This window comes from Lissotriton vulgaris, chromosome 6 (genome assembly GCF_964263255.1).
Source record: "Lissotriton vulgaris chromosome 6, aLisVul1.2, whole genome shotgun sequence".
Classification (NCBI taxonomy): Eukaryota; Metazoa; Chordata; class Amphibia; order Caudata; family Salamandridae; genus Lissotriton; species Lissotriton vulgaris.
Window position 1 is genome coordinate 848,199,682 of NC_141694.1, and position 12,178 is coordinate 848,211,859.

The window sequence follows — 12,178 nt, forward strand, 5'->3', positions numbered from 1 at the left end:
AGCAGAGAAATGTGACAAGATAATAAGATTTACAGACATCTTTATTGCTCATTCACTTTGTAAGCAAGCAGAACACCTGTTGTCAGGTCTCCAGTAGGAGTAGGCTCTAAAAATAGCTCGTCCTGATTAAATCAGGCGTGCTATAACGAGTGGGTGAGTGGATTTTTCAAGCCCTGTTACAAATCAGAATTGGATTAAATCAAGCAATATCATCAGGATTTTTCTGTGGGTTTCAGGAGTGCTCCGATAACGTCACCCCTTTCATCTCTCCTGCTCAATCTGTAACTATGCCACATAGCTTAGCTAAAAGTCCCACCACTCACAGTATCATATGTGTGCAGAGGAGATACAGCTACTGTTTTGGGGGATGAACTGAGGAATCAGAATAGCACCCCAAATGTCTGGAGTTCTTCCACCACTGTAGGAGAAGTAGCTGCCTGCATCACAACGTTGAAGAAATTAAGGGTGCAGGTAATGTGCAACTTTAGGAAAAATGCCCTCGATTATATCTAGTCAAAGATGTTAACCAAGGCCCCTTACAGGTGGAAACAACAGAAACTTGGGCATTACCACAAGAGGATGTTGTCCTTCGTTTGTCAAGTCCATGTGAGGTTGAAGGGCTAAACTAGAGCCTGACTGTACTGAACCATGTGCTGATAAACACTGACCATGAGGTGGAATAAAAACATCGCAATCCACTTGAGACCAGAAAATTCCAACATTTATACAGATCACCCCAAAAGTCAAATCCAGACGCTGCAGTGACTCCAGAACCAGGTGGCAAGGAAAAGCTTACATCTAAAGGTACACAAGCATGTGTCTCCAGCCTTAAAAACACTCTAATAGCTACTGGTCAAGAAAGAATGCACTTCAAGAGTCGAGGCATGAAGCATCCAAGCAAAGTTACAGGCTTAAAATACCTACCTAAATTGGAAGTTCATTAGGCTCCAAATTGAAACTGGTGAACCAGCAAATGCTACTTTATCTCTTCGAATAGATTAAAATCCGAGACATGGAGATAGAAACATCTGCATAACGGGGTCCATACTTTCATATCGCTCAGCCCATCGCTGAGGTGTCCTAGTTATTACCGGTACAAGAAGGACAAAAAGATCTCCTATGTTAAGACAATTTGCCAAATGCTAGCAAAGCATATAGGGACAAAATCCATCAGCCACATTGTCAATCTCCTCAGAAGGGACATGGAGCCCAACCTCAACACTAACAACTGCCAAAGACCGTGGATATACACTAGACACTGGGCCATACAGGAACCATCACTACCGTGGATCATTGCACTAAGCATACTGAAGAAATTATAAGGATGCATGCCAAACTGTACTAAAGTTAAAAATAAATATTTAGACCCTTTCCATGACATCGGAGCCTAAAAATAAATTTGTCAGTTATATATGGAGTTATGGATGGCTCCTCACCATCAATCATACTTTTTTCTCCAACGTTTGATGAATGTGCCCTATACAAGAATACATCACAGGTTGACTATTATGCACCACACTGGCAGTAAAAACAGCATTATGTGAACATCTCTACTTCGTAAACAAGAAACCCATCATCTCGACAAAGAGTGAGGTGAGAGAGGTGCAAGGGAGTCTCAACTTCAAAAAAGAAACAAGTGTGACCCACAACTAAAAAACATGGCAATAGTTTCTTGAATGAAAGTGAACAGCATGCTGCTGTCCAAGGGCGCCCCGATGCTAATAATACAAAGTCTATCTCCGGAGAACAGAATTAGAATGGGCTAAGGGGCCGATGAGCTTATGGTACTAAGGTTGAGGTAATGGGTGTTTTTATTTTACTACTAGATAAAATTATAAATAAAAACTTGTCACAGAAGGCGAAGCCACCCACAATTACGTACTGTAAAATTTCCATCATTGTATGGATGAGGATTCATTGGTATCAGATACAAGCCATTCAATGTATATGGGGCCTATCACTTCACTATTCTTAATGCTATCCCAAAGTAAATAATACCCCAAAGCAAATGGAAAGTAGTGTTTTAAATTTAGGGCTTTCAGTGTTTATAAGTATGGAGCTAACTTTTGGGTGAAAACAGATTCTAAAATTCTTTAGTTGTAGAGGGAAGATAGAATTTAACAGTCCTGCAACTATTTGAAGCCATCAGCCTCTTTTATATTGCCACACACAAGTGGTTCCGCTGTAAGTTGGAGGGGTTCCCTTGAAGTATTTTTTGACTTTTTTTTTTAACCAATTGAAGGCATGTACCTGATCTGAATACATTTTACTGGTTATAAATCATACTTGGCAAAACGTCGTTTTTAAGAAGTACGACACACAATAATTACAAGAAAATAATATATAACAATCATGTTTCTTCATGAAATAAAAAAAAATGTTTGGGCATCTGCAGTAAATCAGTCTCCAGAGTACATTTCAAGAAAGGGGCCAAACCTAAACACACTTCATGATTCATGGCCATCAAGCCGCCTAGAAACATTAATCGTACCTTTATACTCTTACACATTAGTTACCGCCTAACTATTAACGAAAACATATATATTACTGGGGCCATAAACCCTTGGGCGGTATCATTTTAGCAAACAAGGACTCATGATTGGCCACGAGGCTGACAAGTCATTTCGATATGTAAATGAAAAAGTTTTATATTTCACCTGTTTGCCATCTTGCTTTCTTAAAAACTTTATTTTATTGTATGTTATTTGTTCGCTATTGCTATTTACCTAGGCTGCATTTAAACACATTAAATGAACATGCCTGCCACCATGACACATTTTGCACCAGGTGAAAAATGTAACCACAAAATTGCTAAAAATAGCATACCTTGTACGTGTTAAAGCAAATCTAGGAAAAGATCTTACATTTTAACCCCACGAGTGCACGTATATTAGCAACATTTTTCTGCAGCTGTGACCCAAATTCAGAAATAGTTTGCCACACATTTCAAGTGCATCACAGGAGAACCCCCACCAGGATTCTTTGTGACTGCGAAACAAAATTAGTTCGCAGTATTTTGGCCACTTGCCCAGAAGTAAGTACATTAAGTACTTTCCCTGCAATCTAATTTTATTTGCGACGCTTACATAAAACTGACGAGATCTTTAAAAAGCAATAGATTTGTACCAAATGGAAAACAGCGCAAAACAGACCCATGCTGTAACTCAATGAAACAGCGCAATAAAGGCTTATTATAGCTTACTATAGAATGCCATCTCGTTCCCCCGAACTATTTGCACAGTAACAGTGATAGATAGGTTTCCAACAGGATGACAACCGATAGACACTAATGCTGTTTGGCTGGAGGGCGACCGCAGCACCTATCTCTGATTGAAGTCCCTGCTTCTGAGAGGCCTCTAGCTACACACTGGAGAAATGGTTCTTCAAAACAGACTGTTATTTTAACAGCTACCCGAGCATTAGGGCTGTATAAACATTAAAATGCTTTCAAATTGGCTCTTACACTTCTCTCCTCAGCTCCATACAGAGGGAAACCTAAAGCATTCTGGGAGTTGTTTTCCTGGTTTGCACCTACCGCATTGAATAGACTAACATACCTGGTATCGATGCTTTGCATGTTAAAAGCCCAGAACTGGAGACCATGTATGTGGGGGAATGAGCCTGACACACACACACACACAGTTTCTACTCTTAACACCTTAGCTGCTTCGAACGTTCAGCACCCAGTGCTGAACGTTCGAATAACGAGCGCTGGCCCGTCGGCCAACGGTCGTGCGCAGCACTGGGGAGGTAGCGCTCCTGACGACCGTTGGCCGACGGCAGGGGTTAGATACAGTTTTAGAAAACAGTAGTACATTACAGAACATCTGTATTAAGCCGACCTACCACTAAAAACAGTCAGAGGGGACACTGTGCCCTTTAAATGTAGAAATATACATGGACCCACCTTTAATTAAATTCACTCCACATACATGGGTAGACGCCTGTAAATTGAGAGCTAATTCTGCATCACCCCATTACCCCTGGATTTAGTGCTGAGTCTTAATGAGCCCAAGAGCATCCATTTAGGGATTACATGGTGTTAAAGGGCCACTCTCAAATTAGCCATGTCTGAAGTGGACAGTTAATTATTTCAGCTACTCTCGCCCAGTACAGAAAGGGTATTTGAGTTTTGGAAACAAATGAAATAGAAGAGTGTAAAATAAAATGTGAACACTTTCTCCACTGTCCTGCAGGCCACATGTTTGTGATTTGTAAGCAGACTCATTTTTGGGAGACCTTGAAATATTGTTGAACAATTCTAATTATTTCTGTCACATAAAAAAAGCACTTTCCATCCAGATTTCAATCTTCCTGCTGCCAGAATGGTAGGTGGAGGGAAGGCCTGGCACGCGAGGTCTCTGGGGAGATTGATGAGTTATATTAGGCAGCACCCAAGACTGCAAGCAGAAATACAGTTTCGTTCGCTTCTATACAATGTCCAAATTAACCACAACAGCCTTGAGATTGTGCTGTACTGTACACAGTACTATTTGTAAAGTGCTTCATAACCCTGGCATACCCTTGAAGTGCCTTTGGATGATCGAGAAAGAGGCTACTAAAGTTGTTGTGCATGGATTGGTAGTATGGGTCCATACCATGGAATATGTGGGTAAAGTCTGTCTCATGCTTGAGATTCGCAGAAGTAGTCCAATTGCTGGATTGAACAGCTTCTTGATGGGGACTACTAACTAATTCTTCACTCGAACACACGAAAACCTGATTCTCTTTGTGTTCAGCCAGCTCTTTCTCAAAAATATGTCACTCACTAACTTTACTGAAATTTGTGTGGACATACGGTTAAAAAAACAAAAACTGTATTGACAAATTCGGGACACCTGTTCACCCTACCCCAAATATCCCCAGAATGTCTGTATCACTTTACTTTAATATTTCTTGGTAAAGGTTAACATTATGAAAACAGACATTTCTATTTGAACAAAAACTGACTTCTGGTTATAGTAGTTTGCTGCTGTTGTTGACTTCAGTCATGTTTGGGGGCCTAGAGGGCCTTGAGAGTCTGACCATAGGGGGAGGGTTAAAGGTGTGGCTAAAATCAAAATATTATGCACGTTTTTTAGGTCTTTCGACTACATGTAGCTACATATTAAATAACTAAATAAAGTTCTTACTCAGTGGGAAATGCTTCATAGTACGTTGTGAAACCTTTATTAGTTAATGCACCGCAAAGGTCTTTGTGTAACCAGAGAGCCACAGAATTAAATCTGGATTGGTGCAGTGGAGAACAGTGACTTCTGCATTTTTAGCGCTACAAGGTCACAGCCTGTGACAGAAAGCACTGTGAATATGTAAGTCATTATGTTATGCTTGTATTACACACAGTATAAGACAGACTGATACAAAATGCGCAAAAAGTTTAACGATAAAATGGTGTTACCAAAGTACAGATTTTAGTAATACCCAGACTGTACGTAATGCAATTTTCTTTACATAAGTGCCCGTCCAACACCTCCTCAGGGATAGTAAGTGCTATGTAAATACAATGACAATTAAAAACAAGCTATTCACAGCTCAGTTAACTCTTTGCACTACCACGCAAAAAGAATAAATCTTTGTCATCAGAAAGCTTAGAGTGATTCGATCAATTAAAGTCAGAACCGGATCCCACACATCTGTTACATTTGTAGATTACCCTTTACATTTGCAGATTAACTTGTGCACATTTGCATTTCTTTCAGGAAAGCAGCACACTGGCACAAAGGCATGTTAGCTGTTTGCCAGGCTTCAGTTTCACAACACAGGAGACTCACTGAATGACACTTCAGCTGAAGCATTTTAACTATCGGAATTAACAAAGAGCAAGCGTTTTGGATTCTAGGCAGAAGTGAGGCTGATGAATGCACGCTCCTGTCCCATGACTCCACAGCCCCCCCCCTGGGGGTCGCTCCCCAAAGTTGGATACATGTGCAAGGTTGAGTGCAGAGGTGTAGAGTGGTGTGCTGCGGCAGTGAGTAGAGTGGTGTAATGTGTTGTGGTACAGAACAGATTAGAGTGGCGTAGAGTGCTGCAGAGTAGAGTGGCATAGAGTGTAGTGGTGTAGAGTACATTGGCAAAGAGTGCAGCAGAGGGGTGTAGAGTTGAGTGGTGCATAGTAGAGTGGTGTGGAGTCCAGTGGTGGAGAGTGCAGTCTTGCAGAGTAGAATGGCAGAGTGCAGTAGCATAGAGAGCAGTGGCATCAAGTGCACTGTCGTAGAATGCACTGGCGTAGAGTGGTGCAGAGTACAGAGGTGCAGAGTATAGGGGTGCAGTGGCAAAGACTGTAGGGGTGCATAGCAGAGAGGGGTAGAGTGCACTGGCAGAGTAGAGTGGCACAGAGTACAGTAGAGAGGCATGGCGTGAAGTAGCGCAGAATGCAGTGTCAGAGTGCAGCGGCACACAGTAGATTAGAGTGGTGTACAGTTGATTAGCATAGAGTGGAGTGGCATAAAATATATGAGCAAAGAGTGCATTGGCACAAAGTGCAGTAGAGTGGCATAGAGTACAGCGGTGCAGAGTAGAGTGCGGTTGCATACAGTACATAGGTTTTGAATAAATTGGTGTAGAGTACATTGAAGTAGAGAGCAGTGCCATAGACTAGAGTGAAGTAGAGCGCTTTAGGAAGGAGCTTAAGACGTGGCTCTTTAACAACTAAGATGGTCCTAATTCTGCATGCTTAAGTTCAGCTAGTGACAAGACACCAATGGGTATTCGAGCGCTTTAGAAGTTATTTTAACATAACATAGCATAGCATTAGTGTAGGGTGCAGTGGTGTAGAGTATTGCAGAGTACAGTGAGGTGCAGTGCAGTGGTGCACTGCTGTAGGTTGCAGTGACGTAGTGTGTACTGGTTTTGAGTAAAGCCATGTAGGGTGCATTAGCGTTGAGAGCAGCGCCATAGACTAGAGTGGAATAGAGTGCTGAGGGGTAGAGTGAAGTGGCACATAATATACTGCAATAGCATGGAGTGGCATAGAGTGAAAGGCGCAGAGTGGAATAGAGTTGCATAGAGTAGACTGTTTCACAGTAGATAACTGGCAAGTGCAGTGGCATAGAGTACAGTGTCATAGAGTGAAGCGGTGCACAGTAGATTAGAGTGGCTTAGAGTGGATTGGTAGAGTACAGCTGCGAAGAGTGCAGTGGTGCATAGTAGTGTGGGGTAGAGTGCACTGACAGATGAGAGTGGTGTAGAGTAGAGAGACAGAGTGAAGTGATGTAGAGTGGTGAAGAGAAGAGTGCAGTGAGGAGTTGCAAAGTATGGAGAGGCGCAGACTAGAGTACAGTGGCATGGTGCAGAGTAGAGCCGAGTGGGATAAAGTAAAGTATGCATGGTGTGGTAGCATAATGACCATTACATCCGCACAAACAGTTTTACTGATAAACGTATACAGTGCACAAACAATAGATAATGTATAGAAATGTCATCATCTACTGTACTAATTGGTTTTGATCTTATTCAAATATGTGCTTCCACACAATTCAGAATAACCAAAAAATGTGCTTCGTTTGTGTTTTCCATATTCTGTCATATCTGCACAGTTCATTTACAGCTATTTAAATTTTGTTTTATGATAGAAGAAAATATTGTACAGCACACCCCAAGTAGCCAGCATGATTGTCACATAAATCCTCTCACTTTGAAGTCAGAAAAAAAAGTAAACACCAAGCTCCCTGGAAGACAAAGCCGGACATTTGACCTCTGTCTTTGAATGCACAGCAAATGTGACAAGATAAGAACAAGATTTAAAGGTCTGTTTACATAAATTTAGTACCAGTGGAAGAATACAGAAAAATACAGTTTGGGAAGGTGAATGGACAAACAATGGTGAATAGCCTCTAACAAATAAAGCCAGCAAATATAAAGCAAGCAAATGTGAGTTACAAATCACAAAGGCAATGGTAGCAATAGGCGCAAGGCACACCCAGGGAAGTTTTCCGAAAGTCCCAAAGATGTTGTTAGCAAACCAGACAGCTGTGCTATCTGGTAGGCTTCGATCTAAAAATTGGGACTTGAAAAAGAGGCTTCCTGGTCAGGAGGCGATATATTCTTTGATCAAATACAAACACAAATTAAGAAGATGCCTATTGTTGATGAAACCCTAAGTGGAAGAAAGGAGGAAATCATATAGATTGAGTGCAATAGCTTCAAGGAACTGTCTGATCTGCCTGGTATCCAGCTCAAGACTTCTGCAGATATCAGATCATCCGAAGATGAACTGCTACTGTATCTGGCTGACGTTCATTGATGCATGTAGAGTTTTTTTATGTGGTGACAACTAGCTGGAGAGCAATGGTGTGTTGGAGTGCAGCTACAAGGAGGTGAGGCGACTCAAGATGGTGCACCTACTGAAGAGGATGGGAAATGTTGAATGATATGGTGTTGCAGCCCTTAAGAGAGGACAAGGTGCTTCTTGTAGCGATATGTGTATCTTTTTCCTGAACTGTAGGAGCCATGGGACAAGGATGGTGTATGATGGAATGTAGTTTCATATTCTACTCGTCTGGAACATAGATGGAGAATATTTGCTTCATGTATATTTCTTTTTTTGTAGTTCTTCCTTCTCAGTCTGGTGATATACGACTTTCTAAAGTTTGCTGATCACAGAGAAATTCAGCGTTTCCTTCCCATTGCTGGATGGGCGAGTTCGTCTATTTATTAATTGTTTGTTTGGAATGGAGTATGTCATGAAGATGAGGCATAGGAGGGCTTGAAAGAGCAGCCATCAAAGGACATTCAGAGTGGGCAAAAGGCAGAAACATATCCCATTTCTCGATGAGGAAGAAGTTTGATGGAGGATGCACTTCCTTAGGACATCATAATCTGAAACCTCTGCGAGCAGTGCACTGCTGCTATTAAGATGACGAAGGAACAGAGTTTGAACCGTGGGGCTCAACACTCTTTTAGAAAGACAGGGCTTGACCTTGCCCAGGAAAAAAAGCAATGGCATACAGGATGCTTTTTGTGGTGTGAGTTTTGGAGGATAAATTCTGGTCAACAAGAAAGCTAAGAAACCTTAAGAGTTCAGGCTGACTCAGTAGTGAATGTGTCCTCTTGCATATTATTGCGTCAATATTAAACTTGGTGGCAAGAACATAATCTACCTTGACAGAGCTTAACTTTAGATACCCAATGTGTTATATACACTGTTTGGATGCTGGACATGCATTATCTTAAATGTTATGTTTTTTTCCTTGCAGAATCTCAGCAGTACAGCTAAGTATTATGAGCCCACTGTTGAATCTTGATGTAGCGGTAGGCAAGAAGGGCACCAAAACTTGCAAGTGACTGATTTGGAAATGGAGTCCTGAGGAACTAAGCATGTCTCTAGCAAATATTGAAAGCTGGAAGTGCCAATCAAGCCAGCTGGAAGACCCAGAAAGAGAAAAACTCTTACTTAATATGGTATGATTGACTATGGGGTAGTGATCGATCACATGAGTAAAGTCTTTGATGACATTGTTTCAGGTTCTAGAACATAAAGGTCAATTACAATGAGGACCTTGTACTCACAGATTGAGATTCCTTAATGCTGGAACCAATATCAAGAGATATATCCTCAAGTATGACAGCAGTAAAATACCTATTGCTCAGTGAGGCAGTTTAAAAGAGTAAGTAAAGGAAATCCATGACTTTATTAGACGATATAGCAAAGAATAGATGGACTAGTTACATATATTTTTGAGATTTCCACATTGAGGGAACTCTGGAGAAAAATTTATTTTTTTTAACAATAATTGAATAATAAAGATAAATGTTGAATATAACCAAATGTAGGTTAGCAACCCTTCTAGTCAATAGTGTGCACTGAACAAATTACTAAATGAAATTATGTTCTGTATCTAATCAGGTTTTTATTAATTTCTGTTTCCCAGATTAATTATTGTTTAAAACTTCGTGTTGTAAGAACATTTATCCTGAAGAAGGCGGGGAATTTCCAGATAATCCGCTGAAACGCTGCGAAGACACTAGTTTCATGGAAAGAAATAGATTAATTACTTTAATAAATGTTTTAGTGGTTTTACGTTAAAGAAACATATGCAGGTGGGATTTTTTTATTTATATGTGTAAATTGATATTGTGAATGCACTGTTGTGTGTATATATACAATGTTTGGAATTTCCCTTTTTTATTTTGCATTCATATGAAATTAATATTTGAGGACTAAATTGGAAGATAACTGATTAATAATTAAAATAATAAACTTTTAAAGAAATATAAATAGAGGAAACAGATTTTTGGAAGTCTTTATGGTAATATACTTTTTGAGAGTATTCTGCTTCAGGGCACTATGTTTGAGGATAGATGTATGAATTAACGTATAGCACAAAAGGGATCCTTGAGTTTTATAGCAGGTTCAAGTAGTTCAGTAGATGAGATTAAAACTATTTGTGATCTAGAGATCAGGAAGAAGCAGGGGAGCAACGTGGAGACTAGGATGGAGGGTTCTGTGATCATCCGCAACAGACTTGTGGATAACAGAAAGGTCTGCAGCAGTCTTGTAATCTTGTGTTTTTATGATGTGTGCAGTAGGTAATGGGAACAAAGACATTCAGTGTGCAGGCAAGTGTAAGCCAAACCTGTGCGACAAAAGTGCAAGACAGACTGCTGAGCGAGTGCTGATTAGAATGAGGGTAGGTGAGGTGCTTTGGCTGCTGGCAGCTTCTGTGTGGTAATATATGAAGTTGCTAGAGGGTAACCTTTAACTCTGAAAAATGTGGTGCCATTTTCTGAGGGCAATGAATATGGAAACTGCACCGTTTAGTGTTCAGGCACATGAAGGTAAGAACCTTAGATGTGAGATGTTGGCTGTCTGATCCTACGCCACTTCTAGGCATTTCTCACAGCTAATTAGGAGACTACAGTTGGCTTTGAAGAATATAGGTTGGTTATATAGAGTCCTATATTTAAAGTCACCTCTGGAAAACATACCTTTTCCACCGGCACCAATAGAAAATGATGCTGCTGGGAGCGGCAAAAAGGAATGTTTTGCTGATTGCTCGCAATGCATTGCACCATGATAAAGTAGCCTCAAAGCAAGGGCTGAGAGAGGAGCCATGGAAAACAGAGGATACCCGGAGTCATTGAAGGTATGAAGAAGGACCCTTGTGGACTGAGTTGTCTTCTACAAAATTGCAATATCCCTCCAGACACAACAAGTGCTTAGAGTAGCTATTTTAGAGCACGAAAGAAGGGAAGACCCAAGAGAGAAATAACACTTCTAGATGACAAATATTCAGCACAGGGCTTTGTTTTTGCCTGATGACTGTTTTATGTATGTTCTTCTTTTATTTTACCCACTGTTTATCAATGAACCAATATCCGAAGTAAAAATACTGAGAACTGTCGCTGGCCAGCCTCACACACAGTGCCAGGCCGCTTTCACCAGACACAAAAGATTCAATGTTGAAATTTGCTTCTATATATGTACGAGCAACTGGCATGTTTTTCCCAGCTTTAAATGCTTCAGATTAGCGACTGTCATCTAGTATTGAAACCTTAAAGAAGCACAGCTGGAGAAAAATGGGAGAGGTGTGTTTCGTAACTCGACAGAACAACAGATGTCAACACCGCTGCTTCGACGTGAGCTGATCATTACAAAGCGAACCAGTAGCACATCCACCACACAAACTCATTTCAGAGCTCGACCAATTTCCTAAAAGATCTGAGACCGAACAGCAGGAGCGGATCCGCAGAAGCAGCACAAAAGTGAAAATAAGAAAAGAATAATTAGGACACAGCACGAAGAATTGTACAGGCTCAATCACACATGCCTTCTATGGTTTTACAGAAAATCCAAGTTTCCACTACATTAAAGGGAATAAACAAACCATTACAGATGCACATGAGAATACTAAGCAACGTCCCGATCTGGAAATTTCAATATGAGGAAACTCCTGGATGTATTTTTGCCTTTGCTCAGTATGCCTTGTTCATGCTGCACTTCAAGCTACCACAGGAGGTCTAACTGACTTCACAGCTGCCACAGAAAACAGCTCTGATGTGCAGGTCAAACTGAGATGGCAGACTGTTGGCTAGCCATCCTGCTAACAGAATTTACAAACGGTAACCATGTGTTGGCCTTTATGAAACCCCAAACATGTCTACAGGGACATGCACTGCAATCTGTTCCTCAGAATCACATGTTCATGAAATAACCTGCTCCCCCTCTGGTTGTAAGCGG

General features: G+C 40.8%; 1 protein-coding gene across 1 annotated transcript in view; it reads right to left on the bottom strand.

Annotated features, from left to right (window-relative positions):
• CRIM1 (cysteine rich transmembrane BMP regulator 1) overlaps positions 1-12,178 on the bottom strand; it is an 891,430-nt gene that overhangs the window by 332,387 nt on the left and 546,865 nt on the right. The window lies entirely within an intron of this gene.